Source organism: Ochotona princeps, chromosome 3, assembly GCF_030435755.1.
Source record: "Ochotona princeps isolate mOchPri1 chromosome 3, mOchPri1.hap1, whole genome shotgun sequence".
NCBI lineage: Eukaryota > Metazoa > Chordata > Mammalia > Lagomorpha > Ochotonidae > Ochotona > Ochotona princeps.
The window spans coordinates 91,541,779-91,554,698 of record NC_080834.1 but is presented as its reverse complement, the minus strand read 5'-3'; positions in this window follow the sequence as shown (position 1 = coordinate 91,554,698).

Sequence of the window (12,920 nt, the reverse complement as noted above, 5' to 3'; positions counted from 1 at the left end):
GGTCACACCCTGCCTGTTCCCTGTGGCCTGCCCCTGACTCCATCTTGCCTGTCCCTGAGGGAAAAGCTGCAGAAATGTCCAATGCTTATGAGAGAGAGAGAGAAGAAAGAAAGAGAGAAAGAGAAAGAAAGAAAGAAAGAAAGAAAGAAAGAAAGAAAGAAAGAAAGAAAGAAAGAAAGAAAGAAAGAAAGAAAGAAAGAAAGAAAAAGAGAGAGAGAAATCTGGGGCAGGTGTCCTGGCAGCAGCCTGAGCTCTGCGTGGGCCTGGAGCTATTTGCATCCTGCTCTGCAGGGAGATGGGGCCGCACAGGATAGCCCAGGTTCCCAGAGGCTCGCTCCCACCCGTGGGCACCCGGCTGCTGTCCACTCTCAGCATGGGAGGAGGGAGGCCCTGACAAGGTCCAAGGCATCAACACACCACTTCCTGGAGGGGCACTCAGCCACCTCCACCTTTGCCTACCCCAACCAGGGGCACTGGACCCCCCCACGTGCCAGAGATAGCCCAGGGTTCTTCCCAACCTGACAATTGTTGAGTTTCAGCTTTTTTGTTTCTAAAGGGGATACATGCAGCCTACTTCTGTGTCACTCACTGGGCCTGTTGCTCCCAGGGGCGGAACATGTAGTACAGGTGCCTCTGGGGGTGTGGCCTGTGGGGGGGTGTGCACACGTGTGTATGTGGTGACTGGCAGGTGGCAGTGCCAGTAGGTGCTGATCTGTTGTTTGAATAAAGCTGAGCAGCCCTGTCCGGCAGAGGCTTGGATTCCAACAAACTCTCGGCTGCTGCTTTTTTCATCTCCACGGTGCTCAAAGGACCCACCCACTGGGGGCCACCACCCCTCCTGCCCCAGAGGGGCCAAGTCCACTTGGAGCCCTGCTCTCGCAGAGCTAGAACCAGGGCCCAGCCTGGACCTCTGGCTAGCAGCCCCTCCCTGCCCTGTCCCATTTCTCCAGCCTGTCCAGATTCCTGTCCACCACCACCACCCCCTCATGCAGCCCTGGGAGTTGGCACCTCCTGCTGCTGCCTGCCACCAGGCTCCAAAATCAGCCACCCACACCTTCTCCCTGGCCAGCTCCCTGCTGACGCTGAGCAGTGGGGGAGGGAGGCAGATCTGTGAGCAGGCTCATAGTGGGCAAGCTCCAGGCTGGTCTGTGGCCCCCATCTATGCTCAGCTCTCACTCAGCAGTAGGATTGGGCTCCCCCTATCGGGGCACCTGCCTTCATTCAGCCCCTGGGGCCACCCTCCCCCATCACTGAACCATCTCAGAGCAGGGTCTCGCCAGCCACTGTGCCCAGACCATTTCCCCCACCAGCAGCTGGCCCAGCATCATGCAATGATGACTGATTTCATCCCAATGACGAAGTCATTGTGAGCCCATCTGGTTCTCTGTGTGGGTGGCCCTGGCTACCCCTGCAGGCCTTGCCCTACTCCCACCACCCATTGAGCTCTCAGCTGCTGCTGGGCAGGGCAGAGCCTGGAGCTGCCACAGGAAAAGCCTGATGGGTCTATGCTGTGTCAAGCCTCTGCCTGCCACACCAGCATCCCACATGGGCATTAATTTGAGTCCCAGCTGCTCCACTTCTATTGCCACTCCCTGGTTGTGGCCTGGGAAAGCGGCAGAAGATGGTCCAAGTGCTGGAATCTGCGCCCTCATGGAAGATAGAGGAAGTTTGTTGCTGCTGGTTTGTTCCTGGCCATTTGCAGAGTGACTCAAGAAGTACAAGCTATCCCTCCCCCTCACCCCACCCTGCTCACCCCATAGCTCTCTGCCTTGGAAACAAATGAAATAAAATTTTTTAAAAGCAAAAGAAACCATTGGGCCCAGCATGACAGCCTAGTGGCTAAAAGTCCTCACCTTGCACACACTGGGATCCCATATGGGTGCTGGTTCGTATCCTGGCTGCTCTACTTCTCTTCCAGCTCTCTGCTTGTGGCCTGGGAAAGCAGTCGAGGACAGCCCAAAGCCTTGGGACCCTGCACCTGCATGGGAGACCCGGAAGAGGTTCCTGGCTCCTGGCTTCAGATTGACTCAGCTCCAGCCATTGCAACCGCTTGGGGAGTAAATCATTAGACGGAAGATCTTCCTCACTGTCTCTCCTCTTCTCTGCATATATCTGCCTTTCCAATAAAAATAAATAAATCTTAAAAAGAAAGACACCCAAGTCCCTTCTGACTGGCAGCAGCCAGCTGGCGAGTGCAGCTCTGTGGCCTGCAGGGAGACCCAGGTCTGGGGCACACGTTACAGACCTGGTTCTAGCGCACGGCTGCCCCCACCCCCCAAAAGTACAAAGCCTAAAACTGAAGCAGGAGGGGACATCAGGGGACTGGGAATCAGAAGCTCAAGCACAAGCAGGGAAGGGGCCCACCCCCAGCCAGAGCATCCACACCTGGCCCCACCACAACCCTGGCCTGGGCACGAGTCCAGCAGACACTTGCTGATTCTGCAAGCCCTTGGGAGCAACAGTGTCAGTGAGGTGAAGAATGTACTGCAAGTTCTTCGTGAGCGGAGGCACTAGCTGGAGACTGCAACTGATGTAAACTCAGACATTCTGGTTCACCTCCCGCATGGGGACAACCTGGGCCCAGACCCTGCCAGGATGCAGTTTGCTCCTGCCCACCTCCCTGTCCCATGAGCCAAGCCTCTTCTAGAGGCCCAGCCTGGCCCTTGTTGGGGCTCACTGCACCCCAGGAGGCCCATCTGCGACTTCAGAGTGCACTGCAGGGACAGAGAGAAACTAGTCCGTGATAGATGCAGATTCACCTGTCAGAGGAAATGTGATCATTTTAAAAATTAACAGTGAGGGCCTGGCGCAGTGGCTCAACTGGCTAACCCTCCCCCTCAAATGCCAGAATCCCATATGAATGCTGGTTCATGTCCCGGCTGTTCCACTTCCCTTCCAGCTCCCTGCTTGCAGTTTGGGAAAGCAGCAGAGGATGCCTCAGCACCTTGGAGCCCTGCTCCCAGGTGAGAAACCCAGAAGCTCCTGGCTCCTGGCTTCAGATCAGCTCAGCCTTGGCCACTGTGGTCATTTGTGGGGGAGGAGGGGGTGAACCAGTGGATGGAAGGTCTGTCTCTCCTCTCTGTAAATCTGCCTTGCCAATAAAAGTAAAATTTTTTTAAGTTAACAGTGAAACTTCTCTAGGATACTCTAACAGTTGGCCCCAGTCATTATTCATGCGGCCCATCCACACAGTGTCCAGCACGCAGGAGGACCCCTGCTGGGAGCTCCAGGTCACCCCTCTGAACACTGGGGATGCCTGCATTCCCTCGCTCATGTGGCTATTCAGGACGCGAACTGGTAGCCAGGGGATCTCTCTGTCTTTCAAAAATAATAACTTGGATCCGGCGCTGTGGCCTAGCGGCTAAAGTCCTCGCCTTGAACATGCCAGGATTTCATATAGATACCGGTTCTAATCCCAGCAGCCCCACTTCCTATCCAGCTCCCTGTTTGCAGCCTGGGAAAGCAGTCGAGGATGGCTCAAAGCCTTGGGACCCTGCACCCATGTGGGAGACCTGGAAGAAGTTCCTGGCTCCTGGCTTCAGATTAGCACAGCACCGGCCACTGCAGTCACTTGGGGAGTGAATCATCGGATGGAAGATATTTCTCTCTGTCTCTCCCCTTCTCTATATATATCTGACTTTGAGATTAAAAATAAATAACTCTTTAAATAATAATAATAATAACTTATATTAACTGGTTGATTTATATCAAGGTGGGTTTTTTTTTAAGTTTTAATATCTAGTCCCTGCCTTCCTCCTTCCCTTACCCCACTGCACATCCAAACGTTCACCCTTGGGCCATTTGTGACTGGGGCGCCACTACTGAGACTCTGATCCTGGCTTGCTCAATCGGAGAACGAACCAAATGCAGCACAAGACTAAGACCCGCGCAGCGTGGCCCCAGTTTCCTCCGGCTGGCTGGGCAGGAAGCTGGGCAGACAGGCACCCCAGGTCGGCTGGTCCTGTCTTTGGATTTTAACTTAGAAAATTCACACTTGGGGAGCCATGGCTGCTCCCTGCCCCATAACCAGAACTGCCCAGGACATAAGCGGGCTCGGCAAGTGGCCCAGTTGTAGGGAGTATCCTGCTGTGCGGTATCTGAGGCCACAGCGATGGTTGTTCATCTGGGGATGTTTACCCCGACCAGATCCAGCCCTGGGCTGGCCATGCAGCAGGGGGTGCATGCCTCAGCCTATAGCAGAAGGTGATGGGTGGATGAGGGCTGGAGATAGATTGATGAAGCAAGAGAGATTCCAGAGCCACGCCGTCGAAGGGATAGTCATCCACTGTGATGTCATCAATGCAAGCCCACCGACCGCACACTGACGCAGGGCCGCCTGGCCATCGGCTCACCAGCGCCACCTTCCGTTGCCGGAATGGAAGGCTGATTTTTATTCTGTAATTTTATTTTTAGTTCCTGCCATCTCTGTATTTTGCATTTGAAAGCGTTTTAAATGACGGATCGTGTTCACTTGGGGCCAGATCAATAAACAAGCAAGCACACACAAAAAGGGCACCTTCTACTGGCCCAGTCACAAGTCCCTGTCTCTTCTGTCCCTGGCTTAGCGATCCTGTGTTGCCTAGCAAGGGAGTGAACAGCCTGCAGATGGAGGCCAGGCTTGGAGCCACTGAGTCCTGGGTGTGGATGGGCTTCTGCCACCAGCTGTGTGACCTCTGAGAGGTCACTTAGCCCATCTGAGTCTTGCAGGTGTCCAGGCAGCCCTGGCCTGATGTGGGTGCCAGCAAGAGAAGGTTAGTGCCAGAGCCAGGGCCGGAGCCGGGATCAAGCTGAAGACAGCTCAACCTCAGTCGCCCTCACGCAGGGCGCCCTGGCTCCTCAGCTCACAAGCTGCTTGGGGTCCTCGAGGTGGAGGTGCGTCAGCTGGCGCAGTCAGCACATGGCCAGCACTCAGCAAACCCAGTCGTCCCAGGCAGGACTTGCTGCTGACATCACTGCCACAGCTCCAGACTCAAACCCCGAGGCTGACTCCACTGGGGTGAAGAGGGTCCCAAGTCAGCGTGTTCACAAGCTGCATGCCAGCGAGGACTCCAACGCCAAAGCCCAGCTTACAGTCTATCGGACTCCCCTTCAGTGGAGGCTCTGAGCGGTGCCCCCCCCCACACACACACACACTGAGACTCCTACAGCAAGAAGGGGCCTGCCCCAAGTCACACAGCCGGTGAAAGGTGGTGTCGAACATAAATCTATACAGCCAGAGCCTACACTTTAACCTCAGCAATAGCAGGAACGTCTAATGCTTAAAGCTTGCGTTTACTGTGTGCTGGGCGCCCCCTCTAGACGTGCCGGTGTAGATCCCCACTGCAGCGTGGAACATTGGCTGTTGCCATGACAGCGCCATGTGACAGCTTGGAGAGCCTCCGTGACTTGCTCAGCATCGCTCAGTCGATCTGCCAGGATCCCACCCCAGGCGCTTGGGGCTCCTGAGCCACTGCCCAGGACAAAGCCAGACCCACCAGCCTTTGCCCAGCCACGCAGCGGGGAATGATTTGGGAGGAAGGGCAAGCACGGCGAGCCTTGGCCTCAGCGCCTCCCCTCACCTGACCACGTCCTCCCAGGCCCATATCCTTGGATCAGGCCAGGACGCTAGTCCACCCACGCAGGGAGGACAGGAGTCTCTAAGTCCCTCCCCTTGGCCCCGACCCCCAGCAATGTCTAGATGTCAAGATGGACGCAGAGGCAATGGGACCCTCTGGGCTGCGCCAACTCAACGCAAAGACATCCTCAGATGCACCCCGCTCTCTGCTTCTCCCCTGAATTCCCTCCCTGGGTGAAGAGACAGGGAATAGGCCTTGGCAAGCTTGCACTACATGGGACCGGCTCAGAGTGTTTGCCCGGATGGCTGTGGCATGTCGGCAGGGAGGGGGTGGGCCAGGTTCTGTCCACAGGGCTTAGCGCTCCCAGGGCGTTTGTGCCCCAAACCGGTCTTCTCCCACCCCACTTGCTGTCCCTCCACCACTCCCTCTCACCCCTCTGCAGTTCCACCTGTTCTCAGCAACACTGCTGGTCCCTGGAACCCAGCTTCCCAATCCAGGATGCAAAGCAACTAAAATGTGGGCAGCAACAGGTCTCAAGGACTCTGTACTTTTCACTGTCAACCGTCAAAGCTAGAGTCATGGGTGGCCCTGTGGCATAGTGGGTGCTGGCTGTGGCACCAGTTCAAATCCTGTCTGCTCCACATCCAATCCAGCTTCTTATAAATGCATCCGGGAAAGCCATAGAGGATGAACCAAGTCCCTGGGTTCCTAAACCCACGTGGAGACCCAGAAGTTCCTAGCTTGGGACTGGCCCAGTTCTGGCCATTGCAGCCACTTGTGGAGAGAACCAGTAGAAGACATCTCTCTCTCTCTTTCTCTCTCTCTCTCTCTAACTCTGCTTTTTAAATAAATAAAATAAATTTATTTTTAAAGCCCTACAGCCACCTCTTCTCGCTCCCAACACCCCCATTCTCTTGGCAAGGGCATGGGAAGCCAGCTGCCAGCTCCCAGCGTCCAGCACCCAGCTCCCAGCCCCCAGTGCCCAGATTGCAGGACTCAGCTCCCAGCCAACCCTGCCTGCAGCTCCAACATCTGACAGCACAGCCAAAGTCCAGGTGTCCTTATCTCTTCTGCTCTAGCTTTCAGTGATGATCCCTGGGCGCGGCCCTGTGGCCCTCAGCGCAGGGAGGCCTGCTCATTGTCTACAGCGTGTGGACACACTCCTGATAACAGAGGTGCAGGCCTTGGTGCAGGGGGCAGGAGGACTGAGCTTATCTTGCAGAGGACAGAGTCCCACCACAGTCAGCACCCCCTTCTGTCTCCTACAAGGGGCACCAGGCACCCCTGCGGTCATTCTGCCCAGCCTGCCACTCGCCCTGCTGGCTGAGCGGTTACGGGGCCCAAGCAGTGGCCAGGGACAGAGGCCAAGCGGGCTGAACAGGCCACCTGCCCCAACTCCTGAGGCACAGAGGGACACCATTTACTAATTTCGCATGCTGAGTCCACTGCCCCAGGCTGTCCGTCCCAAGCTGGACATTTGATTATGCCAGGCACCTCGCGTAAGACAAAGTGCAGACCAATTATCCTCCCATGGCAAACTCATTCTACTCAGCCTAATGCCATCAAGGCTTACCCACGTCGTCATGTTGTGTCAGAATGCCCTTCATCTCCACACCAAATCAGCCACATTGTGTGGCCCCTACTTTGTTTAAATTAGAGGACTTCATAAGCATTTGTGAAAAACTGAATTAAAAGATAGGCTTATTTTGGTCCAAAGGTTTTGAGATTAATGCAAGTTTTTTTTTAATTATAAACACTTTCATTAATTTTTTTTTAATTTAGTGCAAGTCAGGTTTAACCACTGCTTGCAATGCTAGCATTCCAGGTCAGTGAGCTGCTTTGAGTCCCTGCTAACACACCCGGGAAGGCGACAGATAGAGATCCAGCGCTTGGGCCCCTGCTTCCATATTGGAGACCCAGGTGGCATTTCTGACTCCTGGCTTCTGCCTGGCCCAGTCCAGACACATGATCCTTTGGGGAGTGAAGCAGCGGGTGGATGTCTTCTCTATGTCTGTCTTCATTAGATGACAGGCCATGAGGAACTCTGTGTGACAGTGGTCTGGGGAACACTTCTTGGGATTGCAGAAGATTGTTGGGGAACTCCTGAAGTTTAGCCCGCACCAGGCTCAACTTTGGATGGTCCAAGTGATGGTCTTGGGTCTCTCCCAGGACAGAGAAGGTGGCAGTGAGGGGGCTGGGCTAAGCAGGGAGCTGACCCAGCGCCTAGCACATCAGGGCACCACCTGTGGTTCCAGTCACCTGTAGTTGTCCAGGGAGGCTCTGCTATCCGCTGGACACATGACACCTAGAGTCACATGCTCCAGTGTTACTGCTGATAGGAAAGGTGGCCCTTGGGCTTGGGCAGGAAGGTCAGTGTACACCTGCTGTTCTTCTCAGTTCCGAGTCCAGCAGCAGCTGCAGCGGCCACCTGGGGCTCCTGTCCTGTTTCTTATCCCTGCTTAGTTTTAGGGCTCAGTTTCTGTCCCCACTTATCCCTGCTTGAGGGACCCCCAATCTACTGTGTTTGTTGTGTATCCTTATATCCTTTTCTTCTTTCAGACTTATTAATTGGGCCCAATGTGATAGTCTATATCCTTGACTTGCAACTGCCTGGATCCCATATGGGTGCTGACTCATGTTCCAGCTATGCCACTTCCCATCCAACTTTCTGCTTGTGACTTGGGAAGAAAGTAAAGGATGGCCCAAAGCCTTGGGACCCTACACCCACATGGGAGACCTAGAAGAAGCTCCTGGCTCCTGACTTCAGATTGACTCAGCTCCGGCTGTTAAGGCCACTTGGGGAATGAATCAGCGGACGGAAGATCTTTCTGTCTCTCCTTCTGTCTATAAATTTGTATTCCAATAAAAACATATAAAACTTTAAAAAAAATAATTTATTTACTTACTTGAGTTACACAGAAAGTGGGACAGACAGAGAAAGAGATCTCCCATCCACTGATTCACTCCCCAGATGGCCATAATGGCTAGGATTGGGCCAGTCCAAACTGGGAGTCAAAAGCTTCTTCTGGGTCTCTCAGCTGGGTGCAGAGACCCAAGGACTCCTCCATTGCTTTCCCAGGTTATAAGCAGGGAGTTAGATCAGAATTGGAGCAGCCAGGACTGGAACTGGTGCCAGCAGCTTTACCCACTACATCACAGCGCTAGCCCCTGTATCCTTGGAGATTTATGCAATACACATCTTTCATGTGTGTGACTTACATCGCCCTGTACTGATATATCTCCTTCTCTTTCTTAGTTTTCACTGAACCCCATGCACCCCATGCTTCCAAAACCAGGCCTGTTCCCACTTGCTTCTCATTCCTAGAAGGCTCCAGAGCCAGCACAGTGTGCCACCTTTAGATACAGCCTCATCTTTAAGATTATCAACTGATTGGGCCCAGCTCAGTAGTCTAGTAGCTAAAGTCATTGCCTTGCATGCACCAGGATCCCATATGGATGCCGATTCATTTCCTGGCTGTTCCACTTCCCATCCAGCTCCCGGCCTGTGGCCTGGGAAGGCAGTGGAGGACGGCCCAAAGCCTTGGGACCCTATACCCACATGGGAGACCCAGAGGAGGCTTCTGGCTCCTGGTTTCAGATCAGCCCAGCTCCAGCCATTGTGGCTGCTTGGGGTGGGGGGGTGAATAGCACCAAAGGTCTTTCTCTGTCTCTCCTTCTCTCCATAAATCTGACTTTCCAATAAAACTAATAGATCTTAAAAAGTAATTACCAGCTGATCAATCGCCTTCATCTTCACCCTTTTCTGTTTCAACTCTTGCCGAGGTGTTAGTGCAATCCAGTCACAGCTGTTACACTATTTGTGTTCTTGCAAAGTCCTGTTGGTTATTGCCTTAGGTATTTTCAAACTATTATTAGATGTATATATGTTTGTGACTGTTTTACCATAAGCCAAATCCCATGGGGACAACAATATGATGTTTACCTTGAATTATAGCTTCTTAGTTATTAATACTGCTACTCTTACCTTTTTTTTTTTTTTGGTTCATTTATGCCAAATTTCTTTTTTTTTTTTTTTTTTTTTTTTTTTTTTGAGGAGGGGAGTGTTGTTCTACTTTGTTTTTATCTGAAAGGTAGATTTACAAAGAGAGGGAGAAACAGAAAGAGAAAAATCTTCCATCCACTGGTTCACTGCCCAAGTGGCCATAATGACCAAAACTGAGCCCATCTAAAAGCCAGGAACCAGGAGCTTCTTTTGGGTCCCCCAGGCGGGTGCAAGGGCTCAAGGTTTTGGAGCATCCTCTATTGCCTTCCCAGGCCACAAGCAGTGAGCTGGATAGGAAGTGGAGCTGCCAGGACACGAAGTGGCACCCATATGGGATCCCGGAACTTGGAAGTGGAGGATTAGTCAATTGAGCAGTTGCATTGGGTCCTATTTTTTTCTGTTTCTTTTCCGTTTTTACCAATTTAAGTATGTTCTTTACAATCTTCTTAGGATTAAGAGATTCTTCTAGATACTACCTTGTTGAATATTATGACTAGTGATATGATTATTGTTGGGCCCGGCGGCGTGGCCTAGCAGCTAAAGTCCTCGCCTTGAATGCCCCGGGATCCTATATGGGCATCGGTTCTAATCCCAGCAGCTCCACTTCCCATCCAGCTCCCTGCTTGAGGCCTGGGAAAGCAGTCGAGGACGGCCCAAAGCCTTGGGACCCTACACCCACGTGGGAGACCTGGAAGAAGTTCCTGGTTCCCGGCTTTGGATCAGCGCAGCACCAGCCGATGTGCTCACTTGGGGAGTGAATCATCGGATGGAAGATCTTCCTCTCTGTCTCTCCTCCTCTCTGTATATCTGACTTTGTAATAAAATAAATAAATCTTTTTAAAAAATGATTATTGTTAATACTATTATATTAGGTCTTATTTCTGTCTTATGTAATATAATTGCCAAGCATTTGGGTCAATTTTTTTTCCTTTTCTACCTTCAGTTAAATAGACTAGTTTTCAGGGCCAATGTTGTGGTATGTTAGGCTAAGCCTCCACCTTGCAGGAGCTGGCATCCCAAATGGGCACCAGTTCGTGTCCCAGCTGCTCCACTTCCAATCCAGATCCCTACCAATATACATAAGAAAGCATTAAGCCTTTGGATTCTTGCACCCATGTGGGAGACCCAGAAGCAGCTCCTGGCTCCTGGCCTCAGATGAGCCCAGCTCTGGCTATTTGGACTATATGGGGAGTAAATTAACAGGCAGAAGACCTGTCTCTGTTTCTGTAACTCTGCCTTTCAAAATTAAAATTAAAATATATATATATATGTATATATATATATATATATATATATATATATATATATACATATATATATAGTAGTTTTCTTTTTGCTGGTTTGAAAGTTGCTTTTTTATTTATATAAAGCTATGTAAAATACCCCTTTCTGGGAGCAGATGTTGGGCCCAGGGGTGGAGTCGCCAGCTGAGGCGTCTACACCCCACATCAGAGAAGCTGGGAGGAGCTACAAGTCAGCTCCCCACTCTAGCTCCCCTGTGAGGCAGCCCAGATGGGGCAAATACTTGGGAGATGTTATTCACACTGTGCCCAGCTAGTGTGGTCATCTCAGGAATGAACCAGTGCATGGGAGACCTCTCTGTGCCTGTCTCTCTATATACCTGTCGCTTCTTTTCAAATACATGTTTCTTGATGACCTCAGAAGAAAGCTAAGCTATAACGGAGGAAATGCAGAATAAATAAGTAGAAATTCATATTATATACTTAACATTGTCTTCTAAAATAATAGTTTTAGAAGCCAGCCCTCTTGTTAAGCTGCCACCTGCTATACTGTCATCCAATATGGTAGTCAGTTCAAGTCCCAGCTGCTCCACTTCTGATCCAGCTCTCTGTTAAAGCACTTGGGGGGCCCGGCGCAATAGCGTTAAGGTCCCCGCCTTGAACGCGCTGGGATCCCATATGGGCATTGGTTCTAATCCCAGCAGCCCTGCTTCCCATCCAGCTCCCTGCTTGTGGCCTGGGAGAGCAGTTGAGGACAGCCCAATGCATTGGGACCCTGCACCCACGTGGGAGACCTGGAAGAGCTTCTGTCTCCCGGCTTCGGATCAGCACAGCACCGGCTGTTGTGGTCACTTGGGGAGTGAATCATCAGATGGAAGATCTTCCTCTATGTCTCTCCTCCTCTCTGTACATCTGCCTTTCCAATAAAAGTAAATAAATCTAAATCTTAAAAAAAAAAACACTTGGGGAAAAGCAGAGGAGGATGACCCAAGCGCTTGGTCCCTTGCACCCATGTGGGAGACCTGGAAGAAGGTCCTGGCTTCCAGACAGGAAGCCATTCTGGGAGTGAGCCAGTGGGCGAAAGATCTCTCTCTCTCTCTCTCTCTCTCTCTCTCTCCCTGCTTTTCAAAATAAATCAGTAATAACTATGTTTTCAGATTGCCCCACTGGACGCCGCACCAGCTTACCAGGCAGTCCGAGGACGTGCCCTTTCCCTGACTCACTGGCAAGGTGCTGTTGTCACACTTGCTGAATTTTACAAAACCAACAGGTGCAGCTGGTCCTTGGGGAGTCTGCTTCTGAGTGTGCGCCTGTTCATTCCCGGGGAGTTTCTCCAAGCTTTGTCTGTCCCCACTTTACAACTCCCAATTCTCCCTTCAGAAACCTGCCTCTACACTCGGCTCAGTCCCCCTGGATGGCCAACTTCTGCACCCACTCCACACCAGCTCCGTGATCACAGCTCAGGGCTGGTGTCAAGGCACAGCAAATAAGCTGTTGTCTATGATAGTGGCAGGCGTTCCACACACTCACCAGTTCAAGCCCCGGCTGTACTACTTCCAATCCAGCTCCCTGCTAATGTCTTGCAAAACATTTGGGGAGTGAACTGGCAGATAGAGCTCCCCCTTTCTCTTTCTCTTGCCCTCTCTCGCCCTCTCTCTGTATGTAACTCTGCCTTTCAAATAAACAATTTTGTTTACATGATCACAACTGCAAAAGATGCCTCACTCCTTGATAGCTTCAACCCAGAACTCCACCTGACCCACTTGCTTGGGCCATCACCTGCTGCCTTTCAGGGCATGTAAGCAGGAAGCAGGATCAGAAACAGGTGGGCTTGAACCCGGGCACGTGAGGTACGACATGTCAGGCAGTGCTTGCATCAGAAGTTCACCTCTAGATTCTACTTTTTTTGTTGTTAAAATTAATTTATTTATTTTGAAAGTCAGAGTTATAAAGAGAAACACACACACACACACACACACACACACACACACACACACACACACACACACACACACAATCTTCCATCCACTGGTTCATTCCCCAGATGACCACACAGCAAAAGCTGGGCCAGCCTGAAGCTGGGAGCCAGGAGCTTGTGTCTTCAGCCTATGCAGGTTCATC